The sequence below is a fragment of the Protopterus annectens genome, chromosome 13.part0 (assembly GCF_019279795.1).
Source record: "Protopterus annectens isolate FY-2018-M chromosome 13.part0, PAN1.0, whole genome shotgun sequence".
NCBI lineage: Eukaryota > Metazoa > Chordata > Ceratodontiformes > Protopteridae > Protopterus > Protopterus annectens.
The window spans coordinates 492,660,754-492,669,009 of record NC_056747.1 but is presented as its reverse complement, the minus strand read 5'-3'; the positions used below and the strand labels follow the sequence as shown (position 1 = coordinate 492,669,009).

Here is an 8,256-nt window from a genome sequence, read left to right as displayed (position 1 = left end):
TAAACAGAGGAGGCTTTCCCAGGTAAAGGCATAAACAGAGAGGCTTTCCCAGGTAAAGGACAGGGCATCCACTTTCCAAGCTTGACTGTGCGAAGTCCTTGTGCAGAATTTGTCCAATTGGTAGTTCTGAGGGGAGGCAAACAGGTCCATCTCCAGAGTCCCCCATTTGTTCAAGAGGTTGAATATTTTTGGTTCCAGTTTCCATTCGTGTGGGTCCATGAGATTTCTGCTTTGGTCGTCTGCCAGTGAATTTAGCTTGCTTGGCAGGAATTGAGCTTGTAGGTGCACTTGGTAGCTCAAGGCTGTGTTCCACAGAGCCATGGCTAGTCTGCGGAGAGGGTACGAGTGGGGTCCCCCCTGCCTGTTTATGTACCACATAACTGTGGTATTGTCTGTCTTTACAAATAATTGCCCTGGAAGGATGTGGTCTTTGAAGGCTGTTAGGGAATTCTTTACAGCTAACATTTCTTTTTGGTTGATATGCAGGTGCATCTGACTCTGGTTCCATTTGCCCTGAATGCACTTCCCTGCCAAATGAACCCCCCATGCATAGTCTGATGAGTCTGTTCTTAGGGTTTGGATAGCAGGGGATAGAGTGAAATGGAGCCCCTTGTTGTGGTAGTAGGCCTCTGCCCACCAAAGGAACTCAGTCTTATACATGGAATGAAAGGAATCATTGATTCCAGGTCCTGAGAATGTTCACACCATAGTCTTTTTAGATACTATTGTAGTTTCCTCATATGCAGTCTTGCATATGGAATGGCTTGCAAAATTTTCCTTGCAGATACCTGGGTCTTTGTGGCCAGTAGTTTGAAGTAGGCTGTCAAACTTGTTTCTCTGGAGTAAGGTAAGCCATCTGGGAAGTTGTGTTCAAGCTTGCTCCCAGGAATACAATCTGTTGGCAGGGTACTAGGTGAGATTTCTTTTCGTTTATGGTGTACCCCAGTGAGGTTAGAAGTTTCTTTCCAAATGCCAGATATTTTAATAGCAAGTCCAGGTTTTCTGCCTGAATCAGACAATCGTCCAGGTATGGGTATATTTGAATATTTCTCTGCCTGCAAAATGCAATGGCTGGAGGTAATCACTTTGTGAATAACCTGAAAGCAGTAGATAAGCCAAAGGGAAGTGCAGAGAACCAACATTAATATTCCAGCCCTGAAGCGTAGGTATTTCCTGCAAGATTCCCTTATTGGAATGTGCAGGTAAGCTTCCTTTAAAGTCTAAGGTTGCCAACCAAGCATCTTTGCTTGGCATAAGAAGCAGCTGTTGAAGGGTTAATATTTTGAATTTTGGGATTACCAAAAAGATGTTTAGAATTGAGAGGTCCAGGACAGGACGCCAGGAGTGGTCTTTTCTGGGTACCAGGAAAAGTCTTTAATAAAAACCTTGTCCCCTTTCTTCTGCTGGGACAGGCTGAACAGCCCTGATACTTAGAAGAGAGAGAACCTGCTGTTGAGCCTCTGCCCACTGATTTGGGGGTAGGTCTGGCCAACCGTTTGGGGATTGGAGGGTGTGGAAGTGGAATCTGTATCATTGGAAACTATATTTAAAATCCATTTGTCCTGGGTAATGAGTTTCCAGTTTTTTGCATGCAGGGCAAGCTTTCCTCTTAAGGGAGCATGCAGCTGAGCAGGGCTTGGAAGGGTTAAGGTCGAGTCACTGTGACATTTTTCCATAGGGGGGTGTCTTACTACTTCTTGCTTTGGAAGTGGGATCCCCCACTGCTTAGGCCTATGCGTAGCCTGAGACTGTAACCTAGGTGGTCTGCTGTTCCTGGGTTTGGACTGAGAAGGCCTGGAAGAGACTAGAAAGGACTAATTCTTTGAAGGCTAATGCCTACTAAATCTGGGAGGCTGTACTTGCAGGAAATCTTTAACAGTTCACATAGATTTAGCTTTTTCCTCCATCTTTTTGAGGACTTCTTCTGCTTTGTTGCCAAACAGGCAGTCTTGGTTTAAGGGAGCATCCAGCAATTTAGCTTTAACATGATCTGGCAAGTTTTGCTCCTTAAGCCAAGCATGCCTTCCAAGTACAGACCCAGTAACAGCAGCCCTGCAAGATGCTTCTAAAAAAAAAAAAGAGTCAAAACCACATTGCAAAGTATGTTTACCAACTTATTCAGCAGAATGCATTCAATCCTATAATTCTGTGTGTTCAGCACAGTCAGGAATCATCATTTTCTGCTCAAGTAGTCCCATAATACGCTGCTGGTACTTAACATATGAAACTGGCAATTTAAAGGCCTAATGACCAATGTAGCAGAAGTGTATACCTTCTTACCCTATCTGTCCAAGGCCCTGGAATCTCTATCAGAAGGGGAAGTATTTTTGGCAGCAGTAGCCTTAATGCCCTTTGGTCCTTGGGAAATGGTCTCTTGATCCGCAGCAGGATTCTTGAAGAGGAACTTGAGAGTCAGGTACTCTGTAATACCGGTCAGGTTTTCTGGGAGCTGAAGGTAAAGTGTCTGGGGACAGGCTAGATTCCAAGAAACCATCATCTACAATGTCCAGAACAGGAGGGATAACTAAAGGCCTGTGTTGAGGAAGGAGTAAGAATTCCCTAAGCCTCTTTTTGGAGTCAGAGTAATCCTGGCTTTCCCAGCGGAAATGCTCCCTAAGAGTGTACAAGGTTTCACCAAAAGAAAAATCTTCTGGAGGGGAAGCAGATGGAATGGAATCCTCTGCATCAGAATCCTCATAGGTAGAGAAGGGCAAATCCTGGTCATCAGAAGAAATAGAAATATCAGAATCCTGATCAGAAGAATCAGAAGACAAATCAGTTCTAGGTCTCTTACAGGGGGAAGGCTGGCTTTCCGTAATTAAAGTAATAAGGTCTTCAGCCATTCTAAGCATTTGTTTTTTAGGCATATGGGCCTGACCATGCGGTTTGGACGTCGGATTTCTAGGCGTGGGTCGGGTTTTGGGCCTGGATGAAGAAGATGGCATCGGTTTAAAATGCAAATCTGTAGGCCTGAATTCACCCTCAGAAGCCGGTGCCTGCACAGCGGCTCCGGACCCATCAAAGGTAGAGACATCTGCAGGTTCCATAGTTGAAGAAGCACCTTGCGGCATGCCGGACAATGGGTCTCTGTAGAGAAGTAGTGGGTATCATGGGCTGCGAAAGCGCCAGAGAACTGGCGACTAGCTTAACGGAAGCATCGTCGGCAGTTTTGGACCTATGCGGTTTGTCTCAACCTTACTCACAGCAGGAAAATGGTAAGCAAAATGCACAGACCAGCTACAGCTACAGTTCACGCTATATGAAGTTAGTTATGGAAGGAATTACCTGAAACAATTTAAGTAAGATGTTCTTGCTGTCCTTAACGTCAAAGTGCACCCTCATGTCCTAAATCGGAAGTACATGGTAAAGGAATCTATATATATATATATATATATATATATATATATATATATATATATATATAATGTTGGTTACTTGAGATAAGAATTGGTGACATTTCAAAGGGAGGTCTAATGACTAGCTTTTTATCATTACCATAGCTGGAATGTTGAAAAAAGTTAAGTAAAGGCAGGTAGGTTTGGTAGGAGAAGGGTTGGGAAGCCTAGGAGTACCATCCCAGAAAGGTGCACACACCACTAACACATAATTTACCCTGAAGTAATAGTCTATTTAAGATGCACTTTTCTGTTGGATATGAGGACAAGGACATACTTTCAGCCAAGATGCATTGTCCAAGCTTATTTATTTTTTTTATTTAACATTTGTTGACCGGGAATGTCCGACTATAGTACGTCAGTTCACGGTTAAACTTGTAGGATTTAAACAGCAACTTTGACAAGGTAGGGGCAACCCTTATAGATGAAGAGTATCTAAACAGACTGAATACAAAAGGAGGAAAATTATGCAGCAATTCAATTTTAAGTGTAGAAGTATCTTAATAGTTGACTAAGATGCATCAGTGCAGCCCCACTGAATAAGTAAAGTAATCATTCAGGTAATTCTTTCAAGTAACTGAAGTAGTGAAGAAGTATCTTAAATGTTCATTAATATTTTAACAAAGATGGCCCTTGCAGTCCTAACAGATACAAAAAGTAAGTCAATTTATTCAGGAAATTCATGCAAGTAATTAATTCAAGCACGACAATAACAAGTAACCTAAATCACTCACTAATATTTTAACAAAGGTGTTTCATAAAACACATTCCCTTTCTTTTCTGATTTTTTTCCAGCAAGTAGTCATTACCTAGACAGCACTCTACAAATGCTAATATTCCAGCCGTTAAATTGTCTTCCTTCAACAGAGGTGATTCATTCAGCTTTGCAAGAAGACTTAACTGTATTAAACTGGTAGGTGAGCTGTAAAGCATTTACCCCCACTTTAATTTAATATTTTAAAGGACAATGAATAGACTGAAGTAGTAAGTAAAAGTTTTTGTTCCCTCTGCAAAACCTTACTTGTGTGCCAACCCTTACCCTGCCACCAAAACTACACCCCTGCTCACCTAACTCATGTGCACTTACCCTAAGCCTATACATTACATTACTAAAACCTCTTTTTCCTAACAGTACCACTAATCAAACCAAAAGAACATAGAACATTCACAACACCAGAGTCACAACAATAAATCTATCCCTTTACCTAACCCAAGAACACTTGTACATACACACTAATCTAATATAACAGAATCTTGCACATTCTCACAACCACCTCCTTTTCAAACATTCATTTTCCTGTACACTCCTACATACTTTCAGTATATAAAGCTTGAATTCTACCAAATGCGATTCACAAAAATGTGCAGTCAAGTTTTGGGGCTATCGATCGATGTTTCTCATTTGTATGTTACTCAATTTGTGTTGTCAACCAAATGAATGACAGCCCTTTGTCCATATTATCTTGGAATGTAAATAATTGCAGAGCTACAGAAAAAAATCAAAAACTACTGAAATATATAGGTTGCAAACAGTGATGTTGCAGGATACACATTTGTATAGAAATGAGCATGTGAATTTGACAATTAATAGATTTCAGGGGCAACATACACCAGAGTGAAAAAAAAAAAAAAAGAGAGAATACTACAAATTATTACAAGGTCTTCTGTAGTGATAGAAGAGGAAAATAGGAAAATAATGCTAGCAGACTTGTGATAGTAATGGGTTATTGGCAGGAAGAGGATTATGCTGGCATGAATTTACATTCCACTTAAAACTGCCATTATGGAACTTTGAGAATTTTCAGATAACTAATCCGATTTCAGCAGGGGATATCATTTATGTTGACTGGAGCCCGATTTGCAACAGTGGGAATTTATCAGACAACCAAGAAGGGAAAACAAAAAATGATAAATTTCTGAAGAACTACAACAATATCTGGTATGGAAAAAGTTCAAAATCAGAAACTCGTACTGAATTTACATATTATTCCCCAAGATACACGAACTGTGCTAGACTGGATAGAAATTCTCTTAAAGGTTTGTGCATTTAATCGAAAGCTTTGAAACATATCTAATAACTAAAGTCATTACCCAGTAAAAGTTGAGATAATGCAGGATAATGAAGTAAGAAAGACGCAGCAGATTTTCCATTTACCCGTTAACAGAGATATTTAAGGACTGGGTAGTGAACATAATTTGAGAAATTTTGAAAGAAATTTCAGAAGAGAAGACTAGAGTGGGATAAAATTACAATGAAGTTTAAAAGAATGGTATGAATGAGAGAGAACAAGCTATAGAAAAAAAAAGTAATAAGAATTACAGAGGTTAAAAGCTAAACTACTGCAAAATATGGTGAATTTCATAGCACAAGAGGAACAACCAGTATGTACCAAAAGGAAAATAAGGGGGTATTTGCATAATATGCATGAGTTTAGAAAGGCTGCCGTTAAGCAACTATTTTTGACTACAGCTCCAGAGAACAAAAACTTTTATCATGACTTGGGCAACATAAAATAGAAAGGCTCATCAAACATAGGGAGCCTATACCAAGAAAAATAACCAGAGAGCCTTTAGAGGTATTAGAGATACATCTGAAATGTTATGAAAACTTGCAAAAAGCAGAAGTCAACCCCCCCCACCAAAAAAAGAACAAAATGATGCCAAGGTTAGAGGAATACGAAGGAAGAGAGACTAGATGAAAAAAGGAGAAGTTCGCCAGGAACAAATGGTATTTCTGTGGAAGTCTACAATTTAGATGGGAAGAAAGGTGTAAAGAAACTGAAGATCAATAGTGCAGGGGAATTGTTTTGTTGGTTTTTCTTTTAGGTATTCAAAGTTTTGAAACTTCGATCATATGGTCTCAGCCATATGAAATTCGAAGTTTTAAAACTCTGATCATCTGAAGTAGATCCATATACACACACACACATATATATATATATATATATATATATATATATATATATATATATATATATATATATATATATCCACCAAAGATATGTGTGTGTGTGTGTGTGTGTGATACAAGGGAAGGGAATGTAAGAAATGAACTACTAACCAGAAGAAAAAAAACAGAACCTGAGCACAAAAGATCACATCTTAAGCTTATAGCAGCAAACAAGATTGGAGATCACTTGCTCATCACAAAGAGCATAAGTAAGGGGAGAAGCCAGAACACCAGATCCAAAATCTTGAGTGGCCAAAGTCAGATCTGAAGACTCATCCATTGAACAGACGGAAGGGACATTAGATCATATGTCAGCCATTGAATTATGTATACCAGTCATATTTAATGCTTTGCAAAGCATACAGACAAGCTTTGTAGTGTTTGATAAATGAAGGATGAAAAGGAAATGGGTGGGATTTGTAAGAGGTTTATGGTTAACCTTATATAGCAGGAGAAGATCCCTATCACAAGCGCAAAACCCGACTCAGCAAGTCATAACATTTTGGGGAAAATGTGAAATCAAAAAACAGTAAATTCTGAGACTCAGTTATGCCATTAATGCTTGTCGGTATGGGGCTTCACCTGCCTGCACCCACTTGCAGTTGCATTATTTGCAACTCCAAGACCTCTATATCTCAGAGTAAGGGTACTACTCAAATAAACTGCCCTTTCAGATTTAGTATATACCCAGCTTCATTTTGCATTTTCACTAATACTCAGCAATCACAATTATGGTCATCATAATATAAATGGGAATCAGAAAGTAGATGACAATTTATATTATCAAACAAATTTAGGCAGAGTATTTTAAGTTTGTGTACTATAGAAGCTGGAATTATAAAATCTTAAGAATTTGGGAAAATATAACATGCTAGGTCTAATGATATTCAACTCTAAAGGATTCCCATTCAAGCATGAGACCACTATCCAAGCAAGCAGAGAAAGTGTACAAAACTATATGACATTTTCTAGACTTTGGTACATATTCAAAGAAACTAAACAGCTTCAACCACACTGAACAAGGACCAGGTGTTTAACCATATCCAGTACTGAAGTTGAGGGAAAATTTGAGAGATGCAATTTGTTCAAGATATGCTCACAATGTGTAAATGAACACAACTGTGGGTGTCATCCACTGCTACAAGATACAAGATTTTTATTGCTCCCAATTACATATCACTTTCTGACATCACAGTTATTTCTTCCGTGACAGTTTCATTATGTACTACCAGCCTACTCACATTTTGTCTTCAGCATGTCTTCTCACAGCAGCCCCACATTCATCCAGAAAATGGATTTCTCTTTCCAAACGAACAATGATGGCATCCTTCGTTGGATGTACATCAATATCTAGTCCTCTCACTGCTGCCATCCTGAAACAGGAATAAAGGATCAGCAAGACTATTTTAGTCTCTTTCTTTAAATTTTGCTAAACTAAATTTTATTTGCACTCAAGGCCTTTTTTCAATAAGACTTAGGAAGAACAAGGAACTCGGTAACATGTTATGCAAGCAAAAATACAACAAAATACTTTAGCTTGTACAGTGGAACACAGCAAAAAAAGGAAACCAGAGTTACCCCTATCCTGGAGTGGAGTACGGTGGATTCCAGCAAGTTTGTAGTACTGCTTCAATGACAAAGCCCCAGCTGAAGAGCAGAGGCTCACTGTGATGCAAGGAGGCATTGCCAGGAAAGATGTGCTAGAACCACCCAAACAAATTCTCACATCTCCACCAGGGGCAAGGTTAAGGTATAATAAATAAATATAAAGTCTTCTTGCCAGAATGCCATCCAGCAAGAGCTCAAAGCACCCTCAAGGTTGCCTGGATAACTCCCCGCCAGCAACAAGGTAGTATCTAAACAAAGACAGGCTTGGCAGCTGGTGTTCACAATGGCAAAAACATTTTATAA

The 8,256-nt window shown here is 39.4% G+C and overlaps 1 long non-coding RNA gene across 1 annotated transcript in view; it reads right to left on the bottom strand.

Moving 5' to 3' along the window:
• Positions 1-7,712, bottom strand: part of LOC122788347 — a 308,328-nt gene extending 300,616 nt beyond the window's left edge. The window contains exon 1 of the long non-coding RNA XR_006362647.1: positions 7,587-7,712. This is a non-coding gene — a long non-coding RNA (uncharacterized LOC122788347). The remainder of the gene's footprint in view (positions 1-7,586) is intronic.
• Between the last annotated feature and the right edge of the window lie 544 nt (positions 7,713-8,256).